We start from the raw sequence: 17,250 nt of genomic DNA on the forward strand, positions 1-17,250 counted from the left end.
ATTAAATCGTGTTGACTCTGTATCCTACCTTTCTCCTCCACTCCCTCTCCACTCCTACCTTACTTCAGGTGGAAGAAATGTAAACTTGAATCAGGCTAAATTTACTGGTAAGGGCTCTATAATGGTTAATCTTATGTGTCAACTCGACTGGGCTACAAGGTGCCCAGATATTTGGCCAAACATTATTCTGAGTGTTTCTGTGATGATGTTTTTGGATGAGATTAACATTTAAGTCAGCAGACTGAGTAAATCAGACTGCCCTTCCTAATGTGAGGAGACCTCCTGTAATAAGTTGAAAGACTGAATGGATCAGGAAGGCTGACCTCAGTAGGGGAGAGTTCACCTGCCTGAGAGCCTTCAAACTAGGTTATCAACATTTTCTTCTCTTCATACTTGAAATGAAACCTCAATTCTTCCTGGGTATCAAGCCTGCCCACTGTCAGACTGGAACTAAACCATCACCCCCCCCCCCCCCGGGTCTCCAGCTTGCCAACTCACCTTGCAGATCTTAGGACTGACTAACCTCCATAATTGCATGAGCCAATTCCTTATAATAAATTTCTTTATTTATATGTGTGTGTGTATACATCTGATTAGTTCTCTTGAGAACTCTAATACAGACTCACTGAGCAGAGAATCCCTATTTTGATGATTTAGCTCAAGGAGATGGGAATATGGGAATAGCTCTAACATTTTGCTTGGTTAACCGAAATATGTATCCCAAGGTGGTCTAGGGTAAATGAAGATAAAATAGCATAACTTCCTTGGTGTACTGTATAGGAAGGTATTCAAAGGCCTAAGGAGATTAGAAAGCTAGAATGGACTGATCACATAAGACTTCCTCATCCATTCGGGAAGGGCCCAGAGGATACACCCTTCACTAAGGCTGTAATAAATTCATGAGGGGACCTTCTCCCCCAGCATCCTTGAAAGAGTTGGTGGTTGCTGTTCTCTGTAAGTCAGATATTAGGGTGTGAATTGTGATTCCTAAACGCAATAGGGATGTTAGGATTCTGTGGGGCCAAGTGACAGAAGAGTAATCAAAGCAGTAATCAAAATAGTCTGGCTCACAGAGATCTTTGGCATTGGCTGGTTGATCATGCTGTCCCTCGTACTAAAATAGTTAGAGAACCTATTAAAGTCTTATTTTATCTGTATAGGCAGAAAAGCTCTAAGTCTAGTGAACAGAAATCTGGCTTACGTCACCAAACTAGAGAGTCACAGCCTCTCAGTCAATTCCCAGACTTCAGCTGATTTACCAGCCCAGAGTCAGTGGGTCCTTAAAGAAAAAGCCTGCTACACTGTCAAAAATTTATGTCGTTTACCTCCCTCCCTGCCTTCTCCAAAAGGACCTGTAACTATTTACCGGGGTGACTGTGCATTAAGGAAGGAGAAACAAACTCTCCAGCTATTGTGGGACACAGGGTCTGACTTGACAATAAATCCTGAAAGTCTGAGGTGTCACTGTGGTCCGCCAGCTTGAGTAGGGGGTTCTGAAGGTCAAATGTCTAATGGCTTTTTGGTTCAGATCCATCTCAAAGTGGGCCCAGTGGGTCCATCCTGTGGTTATTTCCCCAATTCTGGAGTGCACTGTTGGAATAGACGTACTCAGCAGAATCCCCACATTGGTTCCCTAATCTGTAGAGTGAGAATTATTATGGTAGGAAAAGCCAGGTGGGAGTCACTAGTACTCTATACCTAGGAAAATAGGAAACCAAATGCAATATCACATTTCTGGAGAGACTGAAGAGATTAGTGTCACCATCAAGAACCTGAGAGATGGTGAGTACCACTACCACATCTTTGTACAACTAGCCTATGATAGTATGCCTTTGAGGAAAACAGCTGGGCTGTGGCTGTCTTAAACTTAGGTGGTGAATTCTATTGTAGCTCGTTACATTCAGGTGGTGAATTCTATTGTAGCTCCTCTTCCAGATTGTGGTTTTGTTGTTGGAGGAAATCGGCACATCTCCTGGGACCTGGTATATACAGCTATTGGTCAAATGCCCTTTTCTCTATAAATCTTAGTAAGACCATCAGAAGTAGTTTTCTTTCAGCTGACAAGGCCAGGAATTCACCTTCACTGTTCTACATCAGGGCTATAGAAACTCTCCAGTTCTAGCCTATAATCTAGTCCATAGGGACATGACCACCTGGGCACGATGATGGAATGGTCTTTTGAAGACTCAGTTACCACCAGCTCTGGGTAGGTGGTAAAATATTGAAGGGGTGGAACAGTCCCTTCTAGGGTGCAGAATATGCTCTGAATCAGCATATGGTGCTATTTCTCCATAGCCAAGATTCAGAGGTTTAGAAGGCAAATGGAACTTGCACCACTTATTAAGCCCCCTAGTGATCTACTAGTAAAATTTTGCTTTCTGTCCCCTTAACTTTAGATTCTGCTGGGCTAGAGGTCTTAGTTCCAAAGAGAGAAATTCTTCCACTAGCAGCACAACAATGATTCCGTTGAACTCGACTGCCATCTGGCCATTTGGAGCTCCTTGTGCAAGTGAATCAACAGGCCAGAAAGAGGCGGGTGGGGAGAGTTACTTTACAGGTTGAGGTAATTGACCCTGCCTATCAAGGGAAAACTGGGTTGCTACTACACAGGAATGGTCAGGAGGAGTATATCTGGATTGCAGATAATCCTCTGAGCCACTTCTTAGTATTTCCATGTTCTGAATTAAATTCAACAACCCCATTCAGACAGGACTACTAAGGGCCCTGACCCTACAGCAATGAAGGTTTGCGTTATCCACCACTAGACAAGGAAGCTCAATAAGCTGAGGTGAGTGTTGAAGGCAAAAATAGGGAAGGTAGTAGAAGAAGGTAGAAAAACCAGCTACGACTCTGTGACCAGTTGCATACAAGACTATAATAGTTATGAATATTCCTTATTTTAGTCTGAATGTTCAGACGCATATTAATTGAATATTTTTCTTTCTCTCTGTCTTCTGCTTATCATCTTACATCAACTGTATTAATAGATATTAACTTTATATTATAGTATTTAAAGCAGAAGATACAAAAGGGGGAGTATGAATCTCCTAGGGGAAGAATGAAAATTACCCAGAGCCAAAAAAAGAACTTTATATCCTCTTTCAGAGAAAGAGTATTTCTGTTTGCACCCCGGATAGTTGTATTATGTTAGATGGGAGCATGACTTTGTTATTGTCTTTATTTGGAGATTAAATATGGTTTCAGGAGTGTGTATGAACGCCAAGTGGTCAAGAAGAGGACTGTGGTGACTTTGTAATGTAGCAACTTGATTAGGATGAGCGACATTTTCTGGAATTCCCTTTCCTGTGTGTTTCTGGTTAGGGTGAGCCACAGTGGGAGACTGGGGTTGGGTGGGTATTGGCAATGGAGGGGAAGCTGGCGGGTGCTTTGTAGCTTGCACATGTTCTCACTTATCTGCTGGTACATCTCATTGGTGTGAGGGAGTAGTCAGGCCTACAACTGCCCTAACATCCCCTAAATCCTTTTCCAACATAGGCAACTCTTAGGCCAGGTGTGTGTTTCACTCTTAGATGAAGAGCCTGAGCTTCTCCAGGATGCCCATACCACCAAGGCCAGAGGCAAAGAGAACTGATATGGGTTTCAGTTCATCCTCACAGGGTCCCACTCGTGCTCAAGGGCTCCAGCTTGTCCCTGCTCACTTGTACTTCACATTTACATAAATTTATATGTATATACAATGTATTACCAGTATTTGACGTTTTTGACTCTATGTAGAACAAGACAGTTCCCATTATTTATTGAAAATGTCATATATATATTCCCCTAGTGGTTCTGCTTCTCTGATTGAATCCTGACTGGTCTGATACCGGAGACGTTGGAGTTCTTGGTGCTGGAGACCTCAACCACCAGCCGGTGCCAGGTTCTTGACTTTGCCAGAGAAAGGATTCAAGGATGAGTCAGAGTAAGTATATCAGAAGCTTTATTGCAAAGCAAAAGTACACAGTAGAGAAGAGGAAGTGCGGATGCACTCAGAGAAAGGATCTGAGTCGCCCTGGGTGGATGTGGGGCTCTGATTCTTAAAGGTGGTTATAATTTGGGCACAGGAGAGTCACACGAGGCTCTGGGAACAGGCGGGGAATTCCAAGAACTCTGTATATCATTACGTATGCTCAGTGTTAGCTATGATACGCAGGCTCAATCTGATTTTTCTGACATAGACTTCAAATATACTCTAAATGTACTATTGTCCCTCTAGCGCCCCCAGTGGAGGGGTCATTCTCGGTCACTTGCAAGCTAACTGGGTCTGTGTGCACATGCGTGCTGTTGAGCAACAACAGGATTCTTGTGGCCGTGAGAAACCGCAGGGGTCTCGCAAGGTCTCGCAAGGTTGCCTGATGGCCACAAACGCTGTCAGGTGTCAGACTCAGTTCCCAGTTTGTTGTTCCTCCTGCATTTACCCAGAATTTCCCTATTCTACCTGCTTCAGGGTACCTAGGTCTAGCTCAAAGGATTAGAGACCCATGACCAGCAGGTACACATACCATGAGACTTTGAAGAGCTCCCATCCTGGGCAACTGCCACCATAAAACTCTCAGCTTTGTGTTTAAAGGAGAAGACTTCACACCTTTTGGTCTCTTCTTCTAGGCTGATCCTTTTCCCCCATTGCACCATCTCAGGGAAGGGTTTATGAGAGGGATGATTCCAGAGCAAGAAATGCTGACGAAATGAGAAATGACTGCCAAGACCCTTGAATTATGTCCCAGGACTAGAATAATCATACATCAGCCATGCTTTTCAAGGACCCAAGATTCCTTCCTTATCTCTGCCCATCTTGGGAGAATGTGATTTCCTGCTCCTTCCCAGTGAACCATGAACCTCCTCCAGCCTTTCACTAAGAAGCACATGTTCCTGTCATGTGAAACTGCACGTATTCCCACTCTTGTCTGAGAAAGGTCTGTGAGTTCCCATTCTGAAAGCCTTCTGTCCTGCCATCCACTGTCTCCAGTGCCTTCTCTGTGAATCCCACCTCTCCCCTACGCGCGAGCAGTTGCCCTGACCGTTCCCGAAGGGCTGATAACATCGCCCTCTACCTTTAATCTTCCTGATAATTTCAGATGTTTCCTCTCCCAGAGCTATTTTTCTAGTGTGGCTCAGGAGCGGGGATGGAGACAGAGACTTCCACTCAGCGGTAAAGGGGAAAGCAGGGCTCCTCCCCTCCCTGCCCCCTCACTCTGTGTGTCAGAGGTGAGTGATAGGAACCCCTCTCTCTCCAGACATCTCTACCCCTTTGAATCCCTCACCCTTTTCCTTCCTACAGGACAGTGCCACCCCTGAGTTATAACCAGGGAGATCTGGGTCTCAGTGAGCCACACTGTAGCCTGCACCCAAAGGGGCTTGAGAGACTGACCAGAGTGAGGGGTGAAGTCAGGAGTCAAGGTGAGACAAAAGTCAAGAGCACTATTTGGAGGGTAAATCCTTAATACTGACTTGCTTAGCATATAAGAGCCATTAAAAATACCCTTACCTCCTATAAACAAGTATATATAAGATGTTCATCTCAAGCACTCTTTAGAATATAAAAATGCCAAACGAGATGAGTGTTCAGTAATAGAATATTGAGCAGCTATGAAAAATCACATTTTCACTATTTTTAGTAAAAAAGAAGTGACCACAAAATTGCTAAATCTTTTTTTAAGAGTAAATGGCAGAATGATATAAGCCCATTTGTTGATTTGCTTTAAATTTTAAATTACTGACTATGCTCCCTCACCCCCCACCCCTCCACCCAAAGTCTCAAGCCCTTGGCAGTGATTTCCTTTGGGGAGTGCATTTGGAAAGGAGAAAATTTCTCTTTCCCGTTATCTACAATTCTGAATCCTTGGGTCTCCTGAACAGCAATTATTATTGTAATTAAAAAATAAGGATTAAAAATCATGTTTTTGAAGACTGGAAAATGACAGAAAATGTTATGATACAAGGTTAATTTTTGAAAGCAGGATACAGAATATGTAAAGGCTAAAACCACATAAAATGTCACCAAGAAAAGGGAGGGGGGAGGGAGAAAGATGAAGGAAGGAAAAATAATTCAACACGCAAATGCAGATCATTTGGGGCTATTAATATTAGAGGTGACTTATGTCCTCCAGGATACTTTTTGTATTCTCAAAACTTCTAATTTGTGAATGAATTTTTTAAATCAGAAAAGATAGACATTTATTTTTATAGTCAGGCTTTATATTAATACACAGTGAAGCTCTAGGCCAGGACAGCTGTGTGGAGCCCACATTTCCTTATTTTTTTTCCTCCAAACCAAAATTCTTCGGGGACAGTTTTTCCCATGGATGCTGCAGTAGCTGTGTTCTTGTGGCAAAAGTTAAGGAACAGAACTTGGAACTCTCTGCCCGGGAAGCAGCTCCATGGGCCACCTGGACTGTTGGCTGCCTGGTCAACCATTCCCGCTGCCAGGGACAGCTATGGCCTCCACCTTATCAATTAATTGGTTGTTAATTAACCTTCCTTTTAGGCAGACTCTTTTTTTTTTTAATCCAGTTCTCTAATCCCTTTCTACTTTGAAGCATCATTCTCTTTATTTTACTGATAATAAATATTGAATGGACAGTATTTAACTCACTGCCCAAAAAGGGAATTCAATAGCAGGGCCAGAACCAGACACCCAGCCCAATTATTGCCGCATTTATTCAAGCTCCTAGTGTGGGCCAGTCATCATTGACACTAAGGATGTAAAAATTATACTGGCATAATCCTTGTCGTTTGGGTGCTCATAATAGGTAGGTTGGAGAAGGGGAAGGGAGCCACGGAGGAGCAGGAAAACAGTTTTAAAGCTAAAGGAGTCACTAGTAGTGATGCTAATGAGGAAAGGAAAACCATAGCCATTGCCATAGAAACAGAGAGAAAACGTAGGACAGGGCAGTGGAGGAAAGCAGAGCTTACACTTGTCCATTTTCTGAGAGGTATGGTCCCAGGACCAAATCAGCAGCGTCTCCTGGGCCCTTATTAGAAATGCATATCACTGGGTCCCACCGCAGTCCTCCTGGAAATCAGAAACTCTGGAGGTGGGACCCAGCCATCTGCATTTCCACATCTCCTCCTCCTTCCCCGCCTCCAGTCCCCTCAGCCCAGCCCCCACCATGACCAGGGTGTGATTCTAACACCTGCTGAAGCTTGAGGACCACCTCAAGTTCAGTGAGCGGCAGATTCTAAATAACTCGGGAAGGCAAACCTACAGCAGAAAATCTGGCCCAGATGAGTCCCCTGCACCCCCTGGAAAGGCGTCCGTGATAGAGACACTCTCAAGATAAGCTCCCCCCAAATGCCCTGCTCCAGTTGCAAATTGAGATCTGGGACCATTTATGATACGCTAGTTCCAAAGGTAAGTTAAATGCCTATTGGAACAACTCCGAGCAAGTAGTCTATCGTCTGTGTTTCAGCCATTCCCAGGAGTGCTGAGCTCAACAACAGCCAAAGTCCATGAATCTAGAGAATCATGTAAATTCCAACCTGCACAGGTGGTAGGATGTGATAAGTGCTTTATTAGAAATGTGAACACAATGCCACGGAGCACACAGGAAACATCCCTGCTGCCTAGAGACAGTTAACAGAAGGCATTACCGACAGACAGCATTTAATATGGAGCTTCAATAACCAGTAGAATTTTACCAGGTAGAGGAAGGACCAGGAGCAAAGTTTAGGGAGGTCTCAAAGGCCTCTGGGTAGGAGGGAAGGATAGAAAGGTAGACCTCGGAAGAGCCCAGGCCCCTACCAAGGAGGATAAACTTGCTTCTGCCGGAAGTGGAGAAAACCTTGCAAAGTTTTGAAGCAGAGAAATGGTGTGTTGAAATCCACGAATAGATCATCTTGTGCGGGTGGCAACGGGTTGTAGAGGGGCCAGTTAAATGGGATTCTGGGTGATTTTTATTTTTAGTGCTTTGTATTTTTTTCTACCATGAATGTCTTCTAACTACCACTTCCTTTGCAATTAAGAAGTGTGGCCTTGAAGGGAAGTGACCCAGGGCATGGCCGCCCCGGAGACCCAGACTTAGGAGATGAGAAGAGCAGGAATTCAGGCCACAAATAGAGCGTTAGCACTGGCCAAGAGGAGGGGCCCTTTGCCCTTTGAGATCAGGAAGGAGGGGATGCAAATTCATGAAATGTAAATCTTTGAAGTGGAGTGGAGTCCAGATCCTTTGTAGCCGAGGCCTCTGTTTCCTCAGCAGTGAAAACAGTAACGTCATCGCCTGAGAATCCAGGGTCAGGGCTGGAGATGGGAGCTGGGGGAAAGCTGCAGAGGTTTGGCGCAAGTAACCGCCAACAACCCCCACAGTGTGTGTTATGTGTCAGGCACAGTCCTAAGTGTTTTATATAGATATTGACGCATTTAATCCTCACCGCGATATCAGGCGGTAGACACTATTATTATCAGACCCATTTTACAGAAGAGATCACTGAGGCCCCAGAGAGGTACAGTCACGCAGGTGGTAGGAGCCAAAGGTAGGAGTGGAGCCCAGGCAGCCACCAACGGGTGCCAGGCTTTGGAGAAGGAATACCCCAGATGACTGAAAGATCATTAAGTAGTATTGAAATGTCACAGGAGTTTAAAAGCCATCTCTGGGGGGCACCGGCGTGATGCAGTCAGTTAGGCGTCAGACTCTTGATTTCGGCTCAGGTCATGATCTCAGGGTCCTGGGATCGAGCCCCGCGTGGGGCTCCACACTCAGAGCAGAGTCTGCTTGAGATTCTTTCTCCCTCTGTGCCGCCCCTCCGTGTGTGTGCTCGCCCGCGCTCTCTAAAATAAATAAATACATCTTAAAAAACTAAAAAATAAAAAACCCATCTCTGTGCCATGGCGTCCGTCCTGTTTGGCCCACTGGCACAGAGAAGCTTTAGAAGGGCTGTGGCTGTTCTCTGGAGGAAAGCCTTGCAGGGCCACCCTCAGCGACGCCGTGGGCTGCGTCCACAGCTGGCGCCTCCCCGCCCCCCCCGCCGGTGGCTGGTGAGAAAGCCTGGGCTGGCTCGTTCCCGCCGCCGGGAAGGCCGCCTGTGGGCCTCCGGCCTCACTGCGCAGAGCAGGGAGCTGCGGTGGGAAGGGGGCCCGCTTCCCAGCCCCAAGTCCTGGCCTCCGCCGAAATGCCGAATTGGAAGTTCTTCAAGTATTTGGGGGAAGAGCAGCGGCCAACTAAGCGGAATCAAAGGATCTAAAAATAGTTAAAGAAAACATAAAGACAGAATGTGAAAATCCGATTATTTGGGAAGCCAAGCCAAACTTAGGAAACCTATAGGGTGGGTGGGGAGCTAGAAAACAGAAGGACGGCCTCTGTCCGCAGTGACCTTGACAGCTTGGGCTGTGGTCTGGCTGCTTAGCCGTGCTCTCTCAGGCCACCCTCACTGTACACCAGAGCGTCCACAGCAGGTAAGCAAGCCGCCTGGTCCAGTCCTGTGCTGGCATCAAACACAATCCTGGGCCGGGAGAGGGGTCCCTACACCATTCCCTACCATTGGTGGGATAGACCTGCCTTCCTTGCAAACCCTAAGTGTCTCCAAAAAGTGCCCAGGCTCCTGGTCCTTACATGCAACATTTTGAGGCGCCCACAGAGGACACAGCCGACGTTTGGGTCAGTTGATGCATTTGGTGGCCACATCATGACTTCACCCGTGTGTATACATATTCCCCCTGCATTCTCAGTGCGTCAGTCAGTGCATGGCAGTGGGGAGGGTGCACAACCTCGGTGTCGGCCACAGGCTGACTTCTTAACGCCCTGCGCTGCCCCGGGGGCAGTAACATATTTCCCAGCTATAACCCGTATTAGTCTCTCTGACCTTTTCTGTCTTCTGGAGGCCACCCGCCTTCCTTGGCTCATGGCCCCTTTGTCCATCTTCAGAGCACACCTCTGCAACCTCCGCTTCATTGCCATGTCTCTTGCCCCTCCTCTGACCCTCTTGTTACCTCTTTATAAGGACCCTTATGGTTACATTGGGCCCACCTGGACCATCCAGAGCAGTCTCTCCATCTCAAGATCCTTAATGACATCTGCAAAGTCCCTTTTGCCCTTGTGAGTTAACACATTCATAGGTTCTGAGGATTAGGAGGTGGACATCCTTAGGGGGACGTTGTTCAGCCTACCATAAGGGCTTGGAAATATTTCCTTAGCTCTCACACTAAGGAAACAAGCTACCCTTCCTAAAGATTTATGTCAGATAATTCTGGAAATTTCCACATGTGTTCCTTAGCCCTATTGGCTACCCCATGGCAGTTTGGCTATCCCATGGCAGATATAATTAGGTTAGTGATGGCCCTTTAATTTGGGTCACCATGGGGATGCTTCTTGACAGTGTGTATTAGGGTTTCCCAGAGAAACAGAATCAATAGAATATATATATATACATACATATATACAGAGAGAGAGAGAGAGAGGAGAGAGAGAGAGAGAGAGGTGTGTCATTGAAAATTGGATCACACAATTATGCAGTCCAACAAGTCCAAAATCTGCAGAGCCCAGTTTGAGTCCAAAGGCCGGAAGCTGCTATAGAACCAGGAAGAGCTGATGTCCCCCATTTGACGTGTACCAGGAAGGAGAATTCTCTCTTACTCAGGGAGGATCAGCCTTTTTGTTTTATTCAGGCCTTCACCTGATTGGATAAGGCCCACCCACATTCAGGAAGTCAATCTGTTTTACTCAGTCATACAGTTTAAATGTTAATCTCATCCAAAAACACCCTGTGAGAAGCACCCAGAATAATGTTTGATCAACTATCTGGGCACTTCCTGGCACAGGCAAGCTGACCCTTAAAATTAACCATCACACACGCAGAGGCAGAGGGTGGTAGCTGTCCTGCTCAGGCCTGAGCCCTGCTGGGTTGAGGGTAACCAAGCATGACACAGTCCCTGGTACCCTCTGGTCTGCACTAGGGGTGCCCCGAGGCCCCCAACCCCATCGCCTGTCAGCACAGCCAACGTACCACCTGGAACCAGTGGGTTGCTGCAGACAGCCTAAGGTCCCACAAAGAAGGCAATATCATAACTAGGGCTGTTTGCACCAACCCCTTTATCAGGGGTCCCTCTTCCCGGCAGAGGCACACAGCGTGGCCCACCTCACTTCATCCCCTTCCTTGCCCTTTGAGCCAAACTATGCACTTGAACTTTCTCTTCCCTTGTCTCTCATACCCCCTCCCCCACCATCAGCTCTGTGTGTGATCAGCAAGCCTGAACACAAAGATAAACACAATCCACAATTTCAGCCAGGCTGGGGAGCCTGCTGAAGATCTCAAAGACCTCAAGAGGAAAGGAATTACTTTCTGACATCAGCAGCGACCTGAGTATCTGGGGGCAGAAAAGAAGTGGGAAGTTGGGGGACCTGGGATATGATGGGGGGCGGGGGCCTCAAGTTATACAAGATAGGCCCTGTCCTGTCTATTGGCTGAACGATTTTCCTAAGAACAATCCCGTTTCCCAGCCACCCCCCACAGAACCTGTCCTTGGGCAGCCTTGCTGGTCCTGAGCTGCCCTGGAAACCTGAGCGTGCTCCAGCCAGGACTCCTCTCCCCCTCCTGTCAGTGAAGGGCAAAGCAGTGGAACAAAAGAGTGCCTCCCCTCAGCCTGATTTATCAGTCAGCCTGGCTGATCTGGATAGATACAGATTTCCCCAGACCATAGGAAAAGGCATCAATATTTCATGGAATCCTAATCTATTTGAGTGTGTGGAAGTTGGATAAGAAAACCCTTGGCCGGGATCAGCATGTGCAGGTGGCCTCCTGGAAGCTGAGAGCTCGAAGGCCCCAGGAGGGAGGCTGACATCTTGGGCCTGGCCTACAGAGGTAGGGAGACAGCAGAGCCCCTGAGCAGGCTTCAGGTTTAGGGAGCACAAGCTGCTCGGGGGCCCTTAATGGGAACAAAAGCCGGGTCAAGAAAGGGGCTGACTGGCAGCTCTGCCCCAAACAGACACCCATACAGCTTGTTTCCCAAAGCTTAGCCGTGAGTACTCTTGCCTCACAGTGATACAGGGTAGCTGCTAAGGGCACAGGCTTGGACTCAGAGAGCCCTGGGTCTCAATTCCTGCGTGGCCCTTTGTAAGAAGAAGAAGTGAAGCCAATTACTTCTTCTCAGAGCTATCTCAGAGATATAGATTATACATCTATAAAGACCTGTCTCATATGAGATTTAATAACAGCATCTTTAACAGCTCCACAGTGTCATTCAGGACCTAGATTTCTCTTTTTACCGTGTCTTCCTAGCATGTGGCTTCCATTCTCAAGGTTACTGATGATCCGAGATATCCTTGGAGCTTCCAAATTGCGGACTAGAAGGAGGAGGAAAGTCAAAATGGCAAAAAAAAAAAAGTTTTTCCAGTTTATTTAGCTCCTTTTAAGCAGCCTGTCCTGGTCATGTGGCATATATTTATGCTTCTCTTTCAAAGAGGGAAGCCTGGTCTCATGACCAAGCTGTAAGGTACAAGGGCACCTGGGAAATATCTTTTTATGGGATTTGTTAAACTAGGTTTATTGCTCACCACTCCCAAATAAAAATCAGGCTCCTGTTACAAAGGAAGAAGGAGAAATGAATGTCTGGGGAGGCAACAAACAGTTGCTACAAAAGCCTCCATCCTCCCAAGTCCTCTCCTAGGTCACCCCCATGACAGCCATCCTGCTCACTACCCCTCCCATAAGGACCAGGGGCAGGCTTCCCCGAGAGTAGGACTGGGGCTAGGGCACAAAATTTAAGGAGGCCCTCACTCTCAGGTTTGTGCTGGGGCTGACACTATACTTGTGTGGACCTCGGAGTGAGATCCTCCTTAAATTTTGCCTTGCCCGCCTCACCCTGGTCCCAGCTCTACTATAGAGTTGCCAGGGAGAAAAATCTCCTCTGTTCTTTCTTCTTACCACACTGTGCAGGGCAACTTCTTCCCATTAAGTCTGGTTTTCCAAAATGGACAAATCTTCTATGTGAACCTCAGAATTTCGATTAGTTTAGGGTTCCCAGAGATCTCAGGCCTCTTCAGACCCTCTAGAACACACAGGCCTCACACTCATAGCCATGCACCCTGTAGAGAGCAAAATGGAGTCTCTCATGTCAAGCAGGGGCCCGGTCAAGCAATGACGCAAGCAGTTAAGGTACTGCAGCTAGGAGATATCACCGGGACCAAAGTCAGCTGACACCCAAAACTGATGAAATCCCTTTACAAAGGGAAGGATTTGGGTAGCAAACCATCAGACTCTTCAGACATGACCCCTCTATGTCTGACCACTTAAAAAAGGCAACTGCTGCCGAAGGCTCTGCCTGAATGATCTCCAAACAGAACCGAGAGCCTTCCCTGCGTGGACATCAGAAGCAGTAAGTGGCGAGGCCTTATCTCAACTGCACGCCCCCAGACTGACTTCGTGTTGGGTTCGTTCACTTCCTGCGCCCTTCTGTTATCTTTGTTGTGTGGCTTGTCTCTGTCCTGCTCTGTATGCTGTGTAAGAAGCCAAGTTTAATCCATGGTGACTTGTCATTGGAATCCTGAACCTGCTTTATCATTGTGATTTAACTTTGCTTTATGATTGGATAAAGCTGCCATTGTGGGAAGACACAACTCGTGTCTTTCACACACATGCTTTCACACACCCATTCCCCCAGAGAACAGGTGAACACGTGTGGACAGTCAGGCTGGATGCCGCTTCGCCAGGAGGGGCAAAGCCAATCAGCCCTGTGGCACAGCTTCTCATTGCTCTGGATTTCAGATGTGCTGCAGAGGCTGGGAAGAAGCAAGGGCTGCAGCCGCCACTGTCCCCCCCACCTCCCACCTCTTCTTTGAGTTCTTCCAAGAACACACCAACCACGCTAACGTTAGCATTTCTACACCAGCTGGCCTGAAACAAGTTTGGATATGTTGTGGCTTCCATATACAGTGGGTTAATTTCCAGTCCAATTATAATAATGGTAATAATTGGTCACACTCAGGGAGCTGGCAATTACCACTATTTTTAAATTGCATCACTAAGGCAAATGGCTTTAGGTACAGCTGGTTCCAAGAGGGCTGAGTTTTCTCCAGCTGGGAAAATCATGCACCAGAGCTACGGCCCATCCCTCTTTTCTCTGTTGTTCTTCTTCCAGTATGGCATCACCCATGAATCCCAGGCTCATGGGACCATCAGCCTGTTTCTTCCTTCTTGCCCTTCCTTCCCAGCTGGCTCTCCAAGCCAGCAGAGATCTGATTTATCTTGTTACTACCAGTAGATACCCAGTGGCCCTTGAACTCTGAGGCCCACTCCAGGGCCCTAGCCTTACCCCACCATTCCCAAAGAATGTGTATTCTTAGTTCTATTTTGACAACGCTCTTTCTGAACCCTGGCGTGGGTCTCCTGGCTCCGGGAGTTTTTCTGACATCATCATGGGCCTGATCTCCTCTCTCACAACCTTGGCCAAGAGAGAAGAGGTGTTGGCAGAACACCAGGAGGCCCACACCTACTGGGAATCAGGAGGAAGGGAACAGGGCAAAGGAGACATTCAGCTTTCAACTCTTGCCCCATGGATGAGAAGGAGTGGATCTAGAGAGTTTCTTGTGAAGGGCCTGGAAGGATTGTGGGGCAGACAAAAACCTCTGGGGGAGCATGACCCCTGCTTTGCACCACCCCTTTCTGTGATGCGTGTGTCTCTCTCTTATCTCCCTTTCTAAACCATGAACTCCTTAAAGGCAGAGATTGTGTATTTTGCTGTTGTCAGCCAGCAGTTTCTGACACTGTCTGGGCCTAATAAGTATTTTGAAGTGAACAAATACCCCTGGACATAAATATCCACAGCCTGGATATGTTCAGACCTTGCCAACTGAGGATTCAAAATAAGTCACATTAATATCATTCATGTATCGTATATGTCATATTGGAAGGAGCCCATAGACAATTTTCCTCTGTGTGTTCCTCCTTGGGTTGTTAAGAAGAGATAAAGGAGAGGACAGAGACGCCACTAGGGTAAGGAGAGAAAGGCATTCAACGCAGGTACAGAATTTAAGAGGGTGCCAAAAAACTCTGCGATCGAGATAAATCGTATTTTAATGCACTCGCGGTAGTTTCCTTGGGCTGCTGCCATTAGAAAGTCCCACAGACTAGAGAGCTCCAAACACCAGAAATTGATTCTGTCATAGTTCTGGAGGCTAGAAGTCAGAAGTCAGGGTGTCAGCAGGGCTGTTCTTCCCCCAACAGCTCTAAGGATGAAGCTTGCCTTGCCTCTTCCCAGCTTCTGCTGGTTGCCGCCATCTTTGGCCTTCCTTGGCTTGTCACTGCGTCGCTCTGGTCTCCGCCTCTGTCTTCACGTGTGGGTCTTTCGTTTTGTGTCTCTGTGTATCGCATGGTCCTCGCATAAAGACACCAGTCCCTGGACTTAGAGATTGCCCTGCTCCCGTGTGACCCTATCTTTTTTTTTAAGGGTAGCACTAGGATTTATTGAACTGTGCCTCAGTACAGGCACTGGGGCTTGCCCATGGTGCTCTTGATGTATAAAGCCCAGACATTCTGCCAATTCTTCTTGAGCAAGGACACCAGGAATTTGACCGCTAAGTGGATGTTGTACGCAAGTTCGTCATCTGTCATCTTCACATGGCCAACAGCCACTGCCAGATACAGCACCTTCTTCCAATCTGGAATTTGATGGTGGACTTCACTTCATCCACTTTGGCCACCATGTTCTCATCGTGGGTCAGGAAGGACGGGAACTGGCCAGCCTTATTCAGGCCTGGGCCCAGGATTCATGGGATCTGCTTGATCAGAGATTCTGAAGCCAAAAGGGCATCATATTTCTTGGCCAGCTTCTTGACTAATTTCTTATTCTTGTTGAGTTTCTTCAGTGCCTCAATGTCCATATGGGGAACATCCACTGCCTTGGCCTCATCACAGTGCTGCTGATCCCCCAAAACACATTCGGAGAACTTGGGGCAGGGAGTGGACTTAAGCCTGACAGTGCCCGAGAAGCGTTTGTCCTTCTGAGGGTCATAGTTCTTCAGGCTGATCTGCAGCTCCACCATCTCCAAAAACTTCCGGCGCTTGCGCTGGTACCCGTGCAGGGCTTCCCGCACCGCCTCGTATAGGGTGTCTCGGGAGACTTTGCTGCTCATGGTTCTTCACACCGCAGTAACCGGAAAAGAGAGTCCGTGTGACCCTATCTTAACAGACTACACCCACAAAGACTCTGTTTCCAAATCAGGTCCCGTTCTAAGGTTCTGAACTTGAGGAGGGGGACACTATTCAATCCAATAGAGCAGTATCTTTTAATCAAAATTCATGCAAAAAAAAATCCATGAGAAGCAAAATTCTAGAATTCTAAATAAAGATGGGATCCACCCCTGCAGAGCGTGACGCACCTCCTTCAGCCACCCCCCCAGGCCCAGCCCTGATGGAAGAACGTCTGTAAAAAGCCTCCACAGTGACATCGGGGAGCTAGAGAGATAGGACCATCATGGATTTCTCCTCCCGATTTGCCCTGTACACATGCTCCTGAGCAACTCTTGTCTGTGTGTGGGATTTGACCTCGCAGGTGTCAAGGAGCACGAGCTCATTTGCAAACACTTCCTGCCCCTCTGGTACCAGCCGGCCATACTGAACATGACTCATTCTTAATGAAAGAAAGGCGTTTCAGAGACAGGCAGGGCCCCTGCTCTCTGCCAGATGAGATCTAATGATTGCCAGTGAGGGTCTGAGAGAAGAAGCACCAATGAGGACAAGAGGAACCCTCGCCCAGGCTCCAGCCTGGTGAGTCCTAGGGAAACAGACGTGTGTTTACCCAGCGGACTTTCCAGAATTTCCAGAGAAGCCTACCTGCCCCTTTACAGAACACACAATTTCTACTTGTCCGTTGGTTTCTCGGCAAGGGAACATAAGAAACAGCACCGCCTGGGCGGCAGCTTTTCACAAAGTGGGTCATAAATATCCTTGAATCAAATTACTCAGGCTAATGGCTGGCAGAGGACACCCGAGCAAGCAGGTTCCACATGGCTTATGTTTCTTCCCTTTCTGGAGCTGCGGAGACAAAAACACTGAAATCTTCAAATCTCTCTCACTATGAACAAAAAGGGCAGATAATTCAGTATTTTTAGTATCTATGGATTTTTAGTATCTATAAAATTCTATGAACTTTCTAAACGTAATTTCCATGAAATCAAACCTAGGAGGTTGATACTGAATCATCTTTGTTTTTGAAGTGAGGAAAATCTGAGAGAGAGAGAGAGAGATCTGACTCACCCAGTGTTTCCCAGGCCGTAAGTGTGGTGTGAGGATTTGAACTCAGGACATAGGCATTCCTCCAAACAC

General features: G+C 47.2%; 1 protein-coding gene and 1 pseudogene across 4 annotated transcripts in view; one reads left to right on the top strand and one right to left on the bottom strand.

Moving 5' to 3' along the window:
• MGAT5 (alpha-1,6-mannosylglycoprotein 6-beta-N-acetylglucosaminyltransferase) overlaps positions 1-17,250 on the top strand; it is a 557,249-nt gene that overhangs the window by 102,249 nt on the left and 437,750 nt on the right. For all 4 annotated transcript variants that reach the window (XM_078070704.1, XM_078070706.1, XM_036106945.2 and 1 more), the window contains one exon: positions 3,788-3,922. The gene's annotated coding sequence lies outside the window, so the exon portion shown is untranslated. The remainder of the gene's footprint in view (positions 1-3,787; positions 3,923-17,250) is intronic.
• On the bottom strand, positions 15,380-16,271 carry LOC118544968 (large ribosomal subunit protein uL1 pseudogene; annotated as a pseudogene).

This window comes from Halichoerus grypus, chromosome 4 (genome assembly GCF_964656455.1).
Source record: "Halichoerus grypus chromosome 4, mHalGry1.hap1.1, whole genome shotgun sequence".
Lineage (NCBI taxonomy): Eukaryota > Metazoa > Chordata > Mammalia > Carnivora > Phocidae > Halichoerus > Halichoerus grypus.